Here is a 14,051-nt window from a genome sequence, read left to right on the forward strand (position 1 = left end):
TTTTAAGCCTGTTAACATAATTTATTAGAACTTTGAGGCTTTGGAATAACAGCCCATTGAAACAAAGCAATTAAGAGGACAACCATTGCTGCCAAAGGGAACTTTACATATAGTTAAAGCAATGACATGATCAAGTAGGAGAAGGTTAGCGTAAGACAAAAGTTGAAAAGTAATTAAGTCATTAACTTAATTCCATTCCAGCAAAGCTAATTCTTACAAAAAAAAAAAAAAACCTCACATTTTCCAGTAATTCCAAATCAGTTACATTTTTACAGTATATAAATAATTCTAATTATTATCTTATAAGGTCAGCCTTCCTGCATGTTGGCATTTAGAAAAATGTTAAATTAAATTATCTACATGCACTGGAAACATAATACAAAGAATGATCTAAAAAGCCAGGAGTAGGAGGCCAGTATGAGCAAAGCTCTTATGTAATGTCTGACAAAGCCCAGTGCAAATGCAGAACTAGAGCTCACATTTTCCTGGGAACCATTCTTTTTTCAAATGAAACATAAATTTAAGTCCATAAACAGACTCTTCATGTTGGAAGAGTAAACTGAGGACTTAATGCAGATGCACCACTGGATTAAGAGAAGATCATAAAAGAAATTTATCAATGTCACGGTAATTAGTTATAACTCCCCATCTACAGATGGGGATGGCTGTGTTTATCAGCCAGGATTCCCAGAATACCAGGTGGCTGACAGAGCTGAGCAACTTCTCTGGCTGCTCATCTACCTGTTTGTGATAACTGTATTACAAACATGTGGTTTACATTACTCCCACTGAGTTAAAGAAAGAAATTGTTGTCAATTCTTGTGTTTATAATAACAAAACTTGTGATATCTATTGCTATTTTGGCAAACTCCAGTCCTGGAGATTTTGTGACTACACTTAAATTTAAAGAAGGTCCAATAATTTCTAACCTCAACTATTTCAGAATAACACAAAAACAATTAACCAAAGCATAGATGTAACACTCGTAAATATCAAATTACAGCTTCTTGTATTTTGGGGTGTCTTTATTCGAAAGACAGGTGTCTACTAAAGAAAGTAGGAGCCTCCCTCAGAATGGAAAACATTACCCCCTTCCCTCCCAAATTATTGTAACTTGGAAATTAAGGCGCTTTCAGGCACAGATATGGGGAAAGGAGTAAGAGTTCTTTACTAGCATGGGTATGTATAACATGGCAAACAAACAAAAATGACAGCAGCAACAACGAACAAGAGCAGAGAACCCAAAGAACAGTCTCTTCCTGCTCTTTGAGCACTTTCCCCTTTGGTGCAGTTCCGCTCACAGCCGGCAGGGGTGCTGCTGGCTCCCGGCCGGACAGGGCGGGTGCGATCATTCCTCCACAGCTGCAGGGGGCGCTGTGGCTTGAGCTCAGTGGCCAAAAAGCTGCAGGGCAGGGCAGCAGCAGCCCAGCTCCAGAACCAGACAGGGAGATTCTCCCTGGGAGGGGAAAGGGGCTCCAGGATCCTGGGACTTCCCCTGAGACACCCCAGTAGATGGTGGAGGGTCCTCTGTTTGGTGAGGTCAGGCGTTAATAAGGTCACAGTGCTACGACTGCCCTTACAAGCAGAGCTCCACCCATGGTGGGAGAAGGCAGCAGGAGACAGAATCCCACAGTGGTGGTGAATTCTCCCCACAGCGACCACAGCCTGCTTCCCGTCCAAATGCTGAGAGAGCAAGAGAGAGCTAAGAGCTACCCCAGCTCTCTTTTCTCCAGCCCAGTTCTCACCATTTCTCTGCCCCTTCACAAAAAATTCCTCAGCTAAGAGGGCAGCAAGCTGCACACTTCCCAGGGAAACTTCTTTTGTCTCTCCTAAGTATTTAGCCTTTATTGTCTCTTAGCAACAAAAAATGGGAGAAAATTCCCTAAGAGAATAAAACAAAAGGAGGACTTCTAAACCTCAGCATGGCAATATGGAAAAGTGTGCAAAATCATCATATGAATCTTACTAAATGTACAACACCGTGTTTCCAGACCACCTGTAGCTTTGCACATACACATTTAGAAAAGATACTCATCTTTTAGTATTTTTGTTGTCTTGCACAGCATGAAATACTGAACTACATATACAGATCTGCTCCTTAAAAATATTATCTAAGAAAAACGTACTTGCTTTTAAGGTATATAAAAAAAAAAAAAAGAGAGAGAAAAATCCCTCACAACAGGAGAGGACATTTTTCCTGTTGTGAATAGACTCTGGTTCTCTTAGCATATAAAACATTAGAGTCTGCTCTTAGACATTTTACCTTATGTGATATGGAGTTTCTCCCACTCCTCTAAGTGCTAGCTGTGCACAAAAAAAAAGCCCCAAGAACACAGTAAGTAAAAGGTTTGCTGAACTCCATTTGGGCACCTATTTGAGTTGAGCAAAAGGATACACATTGGTAAGATCAAGGTTCCACTAACCTGATTGCCCTTAGGAAAGTCTCTAGAATAGAGCCTTGTAATATAATCCATCAAGTGGAAGCACGATGATAACTGGAGTGCTACCCTGGTCATTCAAGTCTCTATTTAATTAGCAGTTATGGTCATTCACTGACAGTACTTTATATCTGAAGTTGATTAAAATAAAAGGAAAAAGAAAACTCTGCTCAAGAGCTTTACTTTAGCAGAGTTCTCTCTTTCTAAGAGAGGAGATAACAATACACTTTAATTTCAGGTGCCAATAACCTCCAAAAATGTTTAGGTCCTTTAACTAATATGTTAAAAATGTAATCAGCATGAGACAGGTGCCTAAGAGCAAATGGAGCTCAACCAAGTGTAGTGTCACAATGACAAGAATTCACATGGAAAGATTTCAGGAACAATATTTCTACTCTGTTGAGAAATGAGCAGCATCTTTCCACTCAAACACTTCTGCTTCTTACATCTTCGGTGTTTCTCAGCTAGCCTGTTCTGGAAGTGATCTGACATCCAAAGAGCTCCAGTTGTCCTGCTGTTAATGTCCAGCACTTACTGATAAGCACTTTGAAATTCTGTCCCAATTTCAAACTCACTTGCCTGCGCCGCTGATGAAATGTAGTCCCTTGGCAGACAAGGAATGAGACAATGGGGGCACCCAGGGAGCTTCAACAAATTTGCAGAACTAAGTCCACCTGGGCTAGCTGGCTGAGCAGAACTGCTCCAGAAGTACAGGAGTCAGCCCAGGCTCTCATCTATCAGGTTTCCCAGTGGAATAACACCACACCATCCCTATTTAAGGAATCAAGTACGTGGCTAGGATTTGAATCTCTGACCCCAAGGCCAGGCTCAAAGGCACTTCTGCACAGCAGTATAAAGCTAACTGCTAACACCAAAATAAAGTATACAGTATGGAATAAGATACTAAGGAAACCAGCACAGGCTGCGTAGGACCACCCTCATCTTTCAGGCAGCATAAAAAGAGTCAAAAATTGTTGCTACAACCTGCTGAACATCACACTGCAAAAGTCTGAGTCACAGATGAGTGGCAGGGAAGCATAAATCAGACATAGATTGCCTTGTTAGAGAGAATGGCTGGGGCTGATCCATTCCATCCACTCAAAAAAATGAGAAAACGGGTAAGGATTTGTCTGTGCCTGAAAACTCACTGGATGAATAACACCTTGGCAGCTGGATCCCTCCAAAATGATTTTAAAGTCTCAGGGGTGGCCCTGGCACCCTATGGGACCCCCCGTCCATCCTCCAACCACCCATGAACCAGCAGGTTCCCAAACACTTCCCCATCATAACAAGAAACATAAGAGAGACCGGATTTTAATGTGACTGGACATGGAAGGAACAAATGTGACAGCTAAAAAATTTGTCTACTCACCAGGGGCTTTTTAAAATAAACAGGCAAGAGGGTACTCAGGAGTGATGGCAGAGTCAATTCTTGTGCCTAAAAGAGCTGCCAGTGTTATGGATTCTGCTCTTCTTCCTCCTTCAAATCCTTCCTATCTCGTGGCCTGATCTGCACCAGCAGGAATAACCACGAGTGCTGTAAGTGCACAAGTGCAAATTGCCTTTAACTACCCAGGCAGTTCTAGAGAACTGTATGTCCCTCAGCTTCAGACATTAACTTGTATATTATTGTATAGAGAGGTCAACTTTAGGCAAGTATTAGATTATTCCTAACTTCAAGTAAGTTGCTTTGCAAGCTCATTTGCCAGACTTCCATATGAGGCAGCATTTGATAGAAATATGGAAAATGGCCTGAACTTTAAATGACAAACAGATGAGAAGGTCCAATGAAAATCAAACACTTTTGAAGGCCATGTGTTTTCACAGGGAATATAAATGGGATTTTTAATTGACACTGACTTCAGCTCATGGTAACATTTTGGGTGATCTCAATTAGTGGGGTTACAAAAAACAGTAAAGAAAGGAATTTGATTATGGCTAGCCCTGGGAAAAGGGATCTGGCATTCCCTGCATTTCTTAAATCAGGGAGTAATCTCTTTTGTAATAGAACTATCCAGTTAACATATTTTTGCAGCCACTGGGCATAGTAGTCGCTTCTTAATGCCAAAGATGCTAAGTACTGTCCTATTAACTTTTAATCAGTTTTGGGTTTTGATCGCTAGTGATTTGGAAAGGTCTGGGTGCAGAGGTAGCTCAGGGCCCTGAAGAAGCAGGTTTAACCAGCATTTCCCATGAAGATTTGTTACTCAACTGTGTATTACTTGGCTTTTGTGAAATGTAACCCCCAGCTGCCCAAGTGGGGATATATCCTTTTGGAGGGGTGAGGATAAATACATTGAAGGACAGCAGGTACTCATGTAGTATGTCAGGTACTAAGAGTACCTAGAAATTATTTATTTCCCAGCTAGCATCTGCTGGGAAGGTTCACCACTTCTCTTCCAGTGAAGTTCAAACTATTTTAAGCTGGGAGTTTAAAGTATTTCCACCAACAAAAATTATATACAATTTTCTGGCTCAAGACGGATGGGCACGATTGTTTTATTGCACTGTTACAAAATCCTTTGTGCAGAAACAGTTTCTAAGTAAAACACACCTTCAAACAAGCAGCTTGCACACAAATGAACCACCAAAATAATTTTTCACCTGGGCCCAGAAAGCCTTTTTTACCAGATTTAACATATTTACCAGATCTGCATTAAAAAGTGCTTTTTCTTAGTTCACGATGGGCAAGAAAATTGTGTCTTATTGGCCAATTTTTATACAACATTTTTCTAAGAAAGCTGTAGCATCTGCACTGAGTTTGATATTCCATAGGTTTACAGAAAAAAAAAGTCAATCTGAGCTTCTGTGTACTGTTCATGAACCTGTGAATATTTACCACATCTAACTGGGCTTTGATATCAAGGCACTGAACCCAACAGGAATCTATGATAGACTAAAATTAGTTTAGCTGGCTAAAAAAAAAAAAAAAAAAAAAATCAACAAAACAATACCAAAAAATCACCGAAAAAATAGCAAAAAGAACATTGGACTCTTTCCAGGAAAGGAAAGCTCTTACAGTCAGTTTGAACATCAATGGAGTAATTTTTCCTCATCATTGTTCAACTGTCCCCTTCCCAAGAGCAGCTTCATCTAGTGCTTTGTCCTGGAGATGAGGATTAAAAACCAATGAGGAACAATGAGATGAAGCACCTCTACTCTGAACAGGAGGAAGGCTTTCACCCTTTTTTTCCTTGGCCAAAGCAGCTTCCCGCTGCTGCCACAGAAAAACTCAGCTTACTACATCCTCCCAGACCTACGCTCTGTCTTCCCAAGCAATTGACAGAACAAATTTATCATTGATGCTGTAATTGTGGTGGAGGTGTCCTTACCTTGTAGCTCCTATGGCTGTACCTTTACACTTGAGGCACTTCCCCAGGCTCATGTAAGAAGGCTGTTGCTCATTCACAGCCATCAGGTGGTAGCCACCTACCATCTGGGGACTCAGATGGCACAAGTGCAAATGTAAAAGGCACAGAGCTACACTGCCATCTTCATTTCCAGATTGGCCGGAGACTTGGGGAAGGGAAAAAAAATAGCAATTTTTCGAGTCACGAGTAGATTGCCTCCCTTTTCTACCCTTAAGTCATTTCCTACATCATAGCTATAAGGCAAGGTTCAAAAGAATCTGGGATATATTTGCTGTTGGGCAAATCCAGCACTTATTTACGACTCAAAAATAATTGTTCTTTCCCCCTACTTCTTTCAGAGATAGCAGTCAAAAAACCTTTTGAGAACCTTAAAAAAAAAAAAAAAAAAAAAAAAAAGACTTAAAAAAGGCCCTGAAACAACTTTCTTTCTCCTTTCACAGAGTGGACTATTTACCACCTACAGAAAGCGTACAAAGAACTGATGAGAAATCCAGAAGCAATGGAAGTGCCCTTGTTAAATACAGCGTCTCTTGGGAATATAGGAGTTAGACTTGCTATTCATGCAGCTAATGCTTCATCCCAGCAGATCCTTTTCTTCTTTTGTTTGAAATTAAAAGCTAGGAGATAGAATATCAGAACACCATGCTCTGGCATTTTGAACTTATTTTTCTCATTAGGTTGTATGCTCCAGGATATAGTTAGATCCCCTAGAGATTTATCGTCTTTTGTACAACAATCACAGGCCTTGAAAGGTGTATAAGTATTAGTTTTGAAAACACATATGGCTTAGAACAAAGAGAAACAGACTGATCAAACAACAGGGGCAATGTACAGGAGTTAATAATACAAAATAATTCTGAGCAGCAGCCAGTTTTCACAAAGCAAACATCTCAATGTGAATGCCATATTGTCAATCAGACCCAGTAATTTTCAGATGTAATGGGAAGTGGAATACAGTATCTACATCTGATATACGAACACAACTGTAAAGAATCAATACCATCTGGCTGCAAAGCATTTGGCCATTTAGTTAGCAAAACCAGGATGTTCGCACAATAAAGAACAGTCCAGACAATATGGAAACCTCAGATTTTTCAACATATCATTTGTAGGGCAATTTTTAAAAGCGGAAACAAAGTTTCAACAATGCTTTATCAATAAATCTGAATGCAGGCAATAACCTCAATGAGGGCCAAGGGTTAAGGTGGAAACTGTGTTCCTTCAGGAAAGGTTTATTGTGGTGGTTTATGCCTTCATATGTGTTACATTAGAGTCCAAATTCAGAGCTGTGTATGCGGGTCCAGTGCCAGGTCTGGGTTTGGCCCTGCATTTTCTCATTATGCTTGTCACAAGACATCAGAAGTAATCACACCACACAGCACTATGAATGCTAATAAAATAAACCAGTGATTGATGAAGAACTTTATCCTGAAGCATCAGCTATCTTTACTTCTGTTTCACGGGTACAGAAGCATTAATTTTTTCCATACAGACCTAACTCTGTTTTGCCAGAAATTAGCACCACTGCTATTTACTGAAATTGTACTTCTATGTCAATGCTTTCTTTTTCCTCCTGAAATCCTGGTCACATTATTCACCTTCATCTTGTGTGCTGGTTTGACACAGAGTGGTTTCTGGGTGGTAGGGTGGGGGCCACAGGAGAAGCTTCTGTAAGAAGCTGCTGGAAGCTTCCACCACGTCTGACAGAGCCAATCTCTGATGGCTCTGAAGATCTGCTGACCCAGTTAGAGAGGTCAGTAACGCCTCTGGGATGATGTATCTAAGAAGAAAATCAAACAGGGCACATGCAGCTTTTATTCCAGGAGTGGCAAAGCGCTGTCACTGGGGTGCATCCCCAGAGTGGCTCCCCACAATGCGCTGCCATGGCCACCACCATCTCCGTGTGGCCAGCAGCAAGCCTTGCCTGCCTGGCTGCCCCTAGCCAGCCACACTGCAGGTGAAAAGGGCAGGGGCAGCAGGAGTGGGTTCCCCTTCCCAGCACCCTGCCTGAAGAGAGAGTTTAAATAGCGCCAGCACCGCTGCAGCAGCCGCCACTGCCCACACAGCGTTGGTGCGGCCGCCAGCCCCACAAGCAATTCCCCAACAAGGAACCTAAATGAGATCAACTTCTCTGCACTTTGGGATCTTGCAAGGGTCTTTGAATGAGTAGAACTTGTTGACAAAGGCACATACAAGCAGTAGTTTTTCTTCTAGTCAGAGAAGAGGAGGAAGTGAGGACGCGTGAGGGAAACAACATGGGGGCACCAAGGTGAGTGGTAAAAAGGAGAGGGAGGAGGCACTTTGAGGGTCATAGTGGAGATTCCTCTGCAGACCGTGGTGAGGACTACGGTGAAACAAACTGTCCCCTCGGAATGCATGAAGTCCACAGCGGATCCAAAAATCCATTCACAGCCTGTGGGAAAGGTGCTCATGTCAAAGCAGGTGGATACCAGAGTCTACGCTGTGATTTAGTGGGAGACCCCAACAGAGCAAGAGAGGGCCCCTGATTCCAAACTAGAGCAGCCTATCTTTAGGGAACGTCACCCTGTGGATGAGTGACCCACACCACAACAGTTTTGGGAAGACTGTTTGCCCAAGTGAGAGATCCCACAGCATAGCACAGAAAATACTCCTCTCTCTGAGCAAACAGGGAGAAGATATTGAGTGGTGAACTGACCAAGGCCCCCACACCTTGTCTCCCTGCACTGTCAGTGGAAAAGAGGGAGGGGCTGGGGGAAAAAAATGTTTTATTTTCTCATTATCCGCCTCTCACTATGTTAATTATAAATTTAATTTATACCTTTAAATTTAAACCAGTTTGGTTCTTACAGCGTTTTTCTCCCAGTCCTTATCTCAATATATGAGCCCTTTGCTAATTTTCTTTCCCTCTCCTTTGCCCAACTGTGGCAGGGGAGAGTAAGTGAGCGACTTTCGTGGATACCTGGCATTTGGCCAGCATCAACCCACAACAACTTGAAAAGCTGGATAAAAGAAACTTCACGTCATACTGCCTTCCCCAAGCCTTCCCACATGCAAATTCTTCAGCACTCTTGGTGCTTTGAGAGCTAACAAGCTCTTGAAAACCTGGGAGCGGGTTTGAGTTTCTAATGAAGTGTAAATCTAGGGGATGAAGGAATTGTGTCATCAAGTAGGAGAATTTTCTGTAGTGAGGAAGAAGCAGCCAGCACTCCATTTGTCCTGTTCAGAATTTAATGCTACCCTAAGATCTGACATGCAGCTGACACCCAAGAATACACCTGGACCTTGGCTCCCAGAAAAGTCTTTAGGGACAAAGGGCAAAAATAACCACAGTGGGCAGAATGCCAACTGGCTGAATTTAGGACGGAATGTCTGAGTAACACAGGACATGCTAATAACAAGCCAAGTGAACTTACAGTGAACTGGTTCAGCTCTAGGAAAACTCATTCAGAAGGCAAATCACACAAGCTGAGGATCTGACCAGTATAATTTTCTAGGAATTTTTGTTGTTTTGGTTGAGAGAATAATATAGAAGTTCACTCGTTATGTCACATTCTACTCATATAAGTTCTTAAAGGGACCTCATATTCCCAGAAAAATACCAAATTTAGTATTTATTTATATGATAAATATGTTTGTGATCCAATAACATCGAGAAGGATTACACAGCCAGCTCTGTAGGGTGACCACTTAAAGAGCGTAATTCTGCAAGGCACTGTCCTGTTCTGCAGTCATAGGCTCTGTGAGGACACTCACAATGTAATAAGAAAGAAGGAAACTTCAGACATAGAGCAGTGTCTCTGAGATAAAGGATAAACTCAAGTCTTCTGACCTTATCATGTCTCATATTTTTTAATTTTGTTTGTTGACAATTACAAGAAAAGCTATTTATAGCCCTGTCTGCTCTCATTGTTACTATTATTTTGCCTGCACTTGTTACTTTGTCAGCAGCACAAAATATTGAAGATTAGTCTTGTAAGCAAAACTTACGCCCCTCCAAACCTCCTGATGTAAACCAGTACACGCTCCAAGAAGTTTGCAGCATCTCAACTTCTTTTTCAACTTTAACTTTCACATCTTACATTGTCATACTAGACAGACCGAGAGCAAGCAGCAGTCAGACAACCTGTGTTCACAAAAATCCTAGCAGGGGGAAAAAAGGGGTCAACTCCACTGCCTACCCCCACCTCAAACAACCTGAATACAAGTTAAACACTCCCTTCCACTTGATTTTCATCATACACATGCTGAACTGTGCCAGGTTTCCCAGTGCAGGGGAGCCAATGGACAAATCCTGGGCTGTATCCCACCCCATTGACTCCAAGAGGCCTCCACACAATCTGTCCCCTGAAACACATCTGGCTGCAATTCCTATTTTTAGTTACGCCTGACAAATCTTGAACTGCTGATATCAGAATTTAAAGAAATACATGAAAACCACTATTTTTCCTTTAAAAACACTGTTCTCCTGGGTCTCCTAGAGATAATAATTACTGCTCTGCTCAGCTAGTGCTGTCATTATACCGCTCAATAAAATGGATCGTTTTAAACTCTCAGGAGCATGGGAAGTGCCGCTGCTTCCTTGTGTGAAAGTATGAATGTGTCAGTTTTGTTTAGCAAATATAATGTTTAATGTCTCTGCTCTCGGCATTCGGGATCAGTACCGCACCAACAGCAAGGAGGCAAAGTAGACCCTACACATTCAGACTTCTTTTAAAAGAAATTAAGCATGTAAAAAAAATCCCCCAGGTAAAAAAAAGCAAGCCTAAAAGAAAAAATTTCCCCAGGAACATGCATAATACAAAAGTCATAGCCAAAACTGCTTTAAACATTCCGATTCCCTGTTATGTTGTCAGAATCTGTACCTCACTGCTGAATTAATGGTCCACGTAATTTCCACTGCAGTTGCCAGAAGATATGGCTGGATCTGGCTGTTTTTAAATTTAAGTTGTCAGGGTAATAGCCCACACCCCATAGGAAAGTGAGGGCAGTAAAACAGCCTCAACACCCCCTACATCCAGTAGTACTCATGATTTACTCCCCGGTTTTAGTGACTATACAGTATTACATGTAAAAAAGCCTCGTTAACAACCCAGACTTGAAAAGTACCAATGATGTCCCCAGCAATGGGGTTGAAAACACCATAGCTCTGCCATGATCACAGTCTTTGCCTAGTGCACAGTAACGCTTGAAACACAATTTTAATTTTCATTTATTTTTTTTTTTTCAATCTTGAGCCTTAACAACTCTGGCCCTCACAGGGAATATACCATCCCTAAATCAAAGAACCCAGCAGACAACTCACTTCTCCAGGTGTCAAAAGAAGTCACAGTGGTTCCTTTGCCCAGAGCTGGAGGCCCACTGAGCATCATATGTTACTCACTATCGTGGTACTTTCTCCTAGGAGTATGTATGGAATATATCTAAGAGTACAGATGGGTCTCAGCCTCCTTGATGTTAGAGGCTGAACTGGCTGCTTTTGGTATACAGAACCCTATCTCTTGAATAGGTATATTGGTTTGGTTGCCATTTTAATCTACATAATTTGTAGTTCATGTCCTGGCAGAAAGAATCTGAGTAGGCCAAAAAAAAAAAAAAAAAAAAAAAAAAAAAAAAAAAAAAAAAAAAAGAACATAGAAGAAAAAAAAACAACAACCAATTTGAAAGAATGAAATGTGGGAGCAGCCTCTATCATTCCCCCGAGAATCTTCAAGTTTCTCTTCAGAGAAGGAATGTTTCCGTCCTTCTGAAAAAGCCTTGGGATCATGACTCTTTGGATTCCCTGGATCTTTATTACTCTTCAGTAAGCATATACAGAAACTTTGCTCCCCTACATTATTCCTTCTCATCTCCTTTAAGTTCCTTCTGACAGCCTAGCATAACTCTGCTCCTCAGGACTCAGCTGACACCCAGGCCAAGTATTTAGTTTGCCCAGAAGAGATTCAACAGAGACTCATAAGGATTGTATGCCTCATCACCACAGTCCCACTCTTGTGGGGCTACAGGAAGAGTCCTTAGGAAAAAAGGGAATAAAGTAATGAAAGAAGAGAAAACCCCCTCAACTTCCTTGAGGATTCCTCTTCATCTGCTCAGACTTCAGGCATACAATTCACTATCTCAACAAAATGAAACATGGGGGGGAACAAGAAGCAGAAAACAGAGGAGAACCATGGAGAGCAGATACTTTACAGATCTTTCCCACTGTGCACTCCCTATTTATTCAAAACTGGTGTGCAACACCTGAATGTAATTCTTCAGCCTGAGGATGATACAAGCAGCACATTTTCATCCCTGATCCTAGCCAGCTGGGCTGGCTCCCTGACAACAGAAGCATTTCATCTTACTGCATAACCCCACTACATCTGCAAAGACAAAAAGGATCTGCCAGAAAGGGGTTCCTGACCATAGCAGGAGGGGAGCTGGGGGTTGAAGAAGAGAGGCAAAACAATAAATCTGTTGCACTCATACTTGATATGAATACACATGCACACACACACAAAAAATTAAAAAGAAAATCCAGAAGATGAAGCCCTTCTCAGATGGGGAGTCCTGCTGCTAGCATTACACAGCCTGAACTGGTACCTGACTAAATGGGAGCCTGGCAACAGAGCTCAGAGGGACTGAATTTGGACTGCCAGCGAAAGCCCAGACCCGGCAAGCAAGCTTGGGCTCTGTGTCATGAATCTGCATTTTCCAGATTAGTGGGGCCAAAAATAGGCTTGGAATCACACTGTGCTCCATGGAAGAGTCTTACCCAACTGCAGAGCACAAAGGTCATACAAGCAGGCAGTAGATTTTGAGTCCTAAAATGGGAAAGAGTGGGGAAAAGGTTTCTGACACTTTTTGCTTATTATTTTTGTTGTCAGGAAAAGCTTTTCACTCTGGTGCTTGTTTTGCAGCATTGAAAGTAAAGGGTATCCCATTTACAGTGCCTGGGTAATTACCACAAAAAACAAGGTTTTGTTTGGGTAGTTTGTAACCCTCTGTCTTATTATCAAAGCTGATTATCACATGGCAAATAATAATTAGTTACAAGTATCAATAATTTAATCATTTTTCACAGTTATGTTTTCTTTATTTAAACAAAATAAAAATTACAAATTGCTGTTGCCTCCTCTTGCTTATTTTAGGCATTATTTTCGAATTCAAGTCCCAGAGGTCATCTAGTGAGCTCCTAGGAACCTGCTGGGGTACAAATGAGCCACCTGAGATATTAGAAAAGGTAAATACCCCAATGTTTAGACATGAACAGATGTTCTCAAACATCTAAGTCCCCCACTGACTTTGGAGGGAAAGAAGACAGTAGATGAAAGGTTGCATTAGCACCGACTTGCTAAATCTTCATGTGTCAGGGTCTCTGGGGTTCACTGAAGTTAATGAGAGCACTGGGTGCTCAGAAAAAGGCAAGACCCATCCCTCTGCAGCTGTGGGAGGCTGTGGCCCACTCACCAGAGTTTCCTGCGCTCGTTTGTTTACAGAATAGAGCTTAGGTTAGTTCAGGAGAGAGTTCCTCATTTCCTCCTCCTCCTGCCCCCTCTCCCTAACCAGATGTGACAGTGTTACAATATTATTATCCTGTCAGCACCGCTGGGAGAAATACAACTAAAATTCAAGGTGAAGGGATAGTGAAAAACAGATCCAATGCAGCCCCTTTCAGGCTCAATAGCCCATCTCAGGAAAACACAAACCTTTACAGCCGGACTGGGGTTTCATTTAAAATGTTCACGGGAAAATGATTTCCAACAACTTTTTGAGGTCCTGTTGTACGCTAATTCCTACTGAAAGCCACAGGAGGTGTCTGCAACCAAAAGATGGGGTGTAACCTTTGGAGCTGACAAGGTAAATCCACATCCCAGACTGGAAGGACCAGGCTGGGTAGGTTTCACTGTGCCAGCGTCCTTCAGTTTTCCAGTGCCACCGGGAAAGACGTACCCAGAATGGAGTTGTACTCTACAAACCACTGTCCTATGGATTTTCCCTGGCAAGTCTCCCAAAAAAGACAAGCTGCTTGAGCTTTGATACAGACAGGGAAGCCAAGGAAGGATGCACAAAAGGGAATGAATCAAGCAAAAGAATCAGAGGAGGGAAATTGCTTAAATGACACACCATTAAATATTCACAATACATAGAAGATTGATTTTCACTAAAAATCTTTTGTCTCAGTTTACCATACTGGAGAAGCCAGAGATAGAGCATTTGCAGAGTAAAATCCAGAAGCAGGATACCTCTCCTTTTCCTGCAGCCTGCTAAAGAGTTACAGCTG

The 14,051-nt window shown here is 41.9% G+C and overlaps 1 long non-coding RNA gene across 1 annotated transcript in view; it reads right to left on the bottom strand.

The window, feature by feature from the left end:
- Nucleotides 1-7,413: 7,413 nt before the first annotated feature.
- LOC120750460 (uncharacterized) overlaps nt 7,414-14,051 on the bottom strand; it is a 32,562-nt gene continuing 25,924 nt past the window's right edge. Inside the window, exon 3 of the long non-coding RNA XR_005699998.1 lies at nt 7,414-7,589. This is a non-coding gene — a long non-coding RNA (uncharacterized LOC120750460). The remainder of the gene's footprint in view (nt 7,590-14,051) is intronic.

Source organism: Hirundo rustica, chromosome 3 (genome assembly GCF_015227805.2).
Source record: "Hirundo rustica isolate bHirRus1 chromosome 3, bHirRus1.pri.v3, whole genome shotgun sequence".
Taxonomy (NCBI): Eukaryota; Metazoa; Chordata; class Aves; order Passeriformes; family Hirundinidae; genus Hirundo; species Hirundo rustica.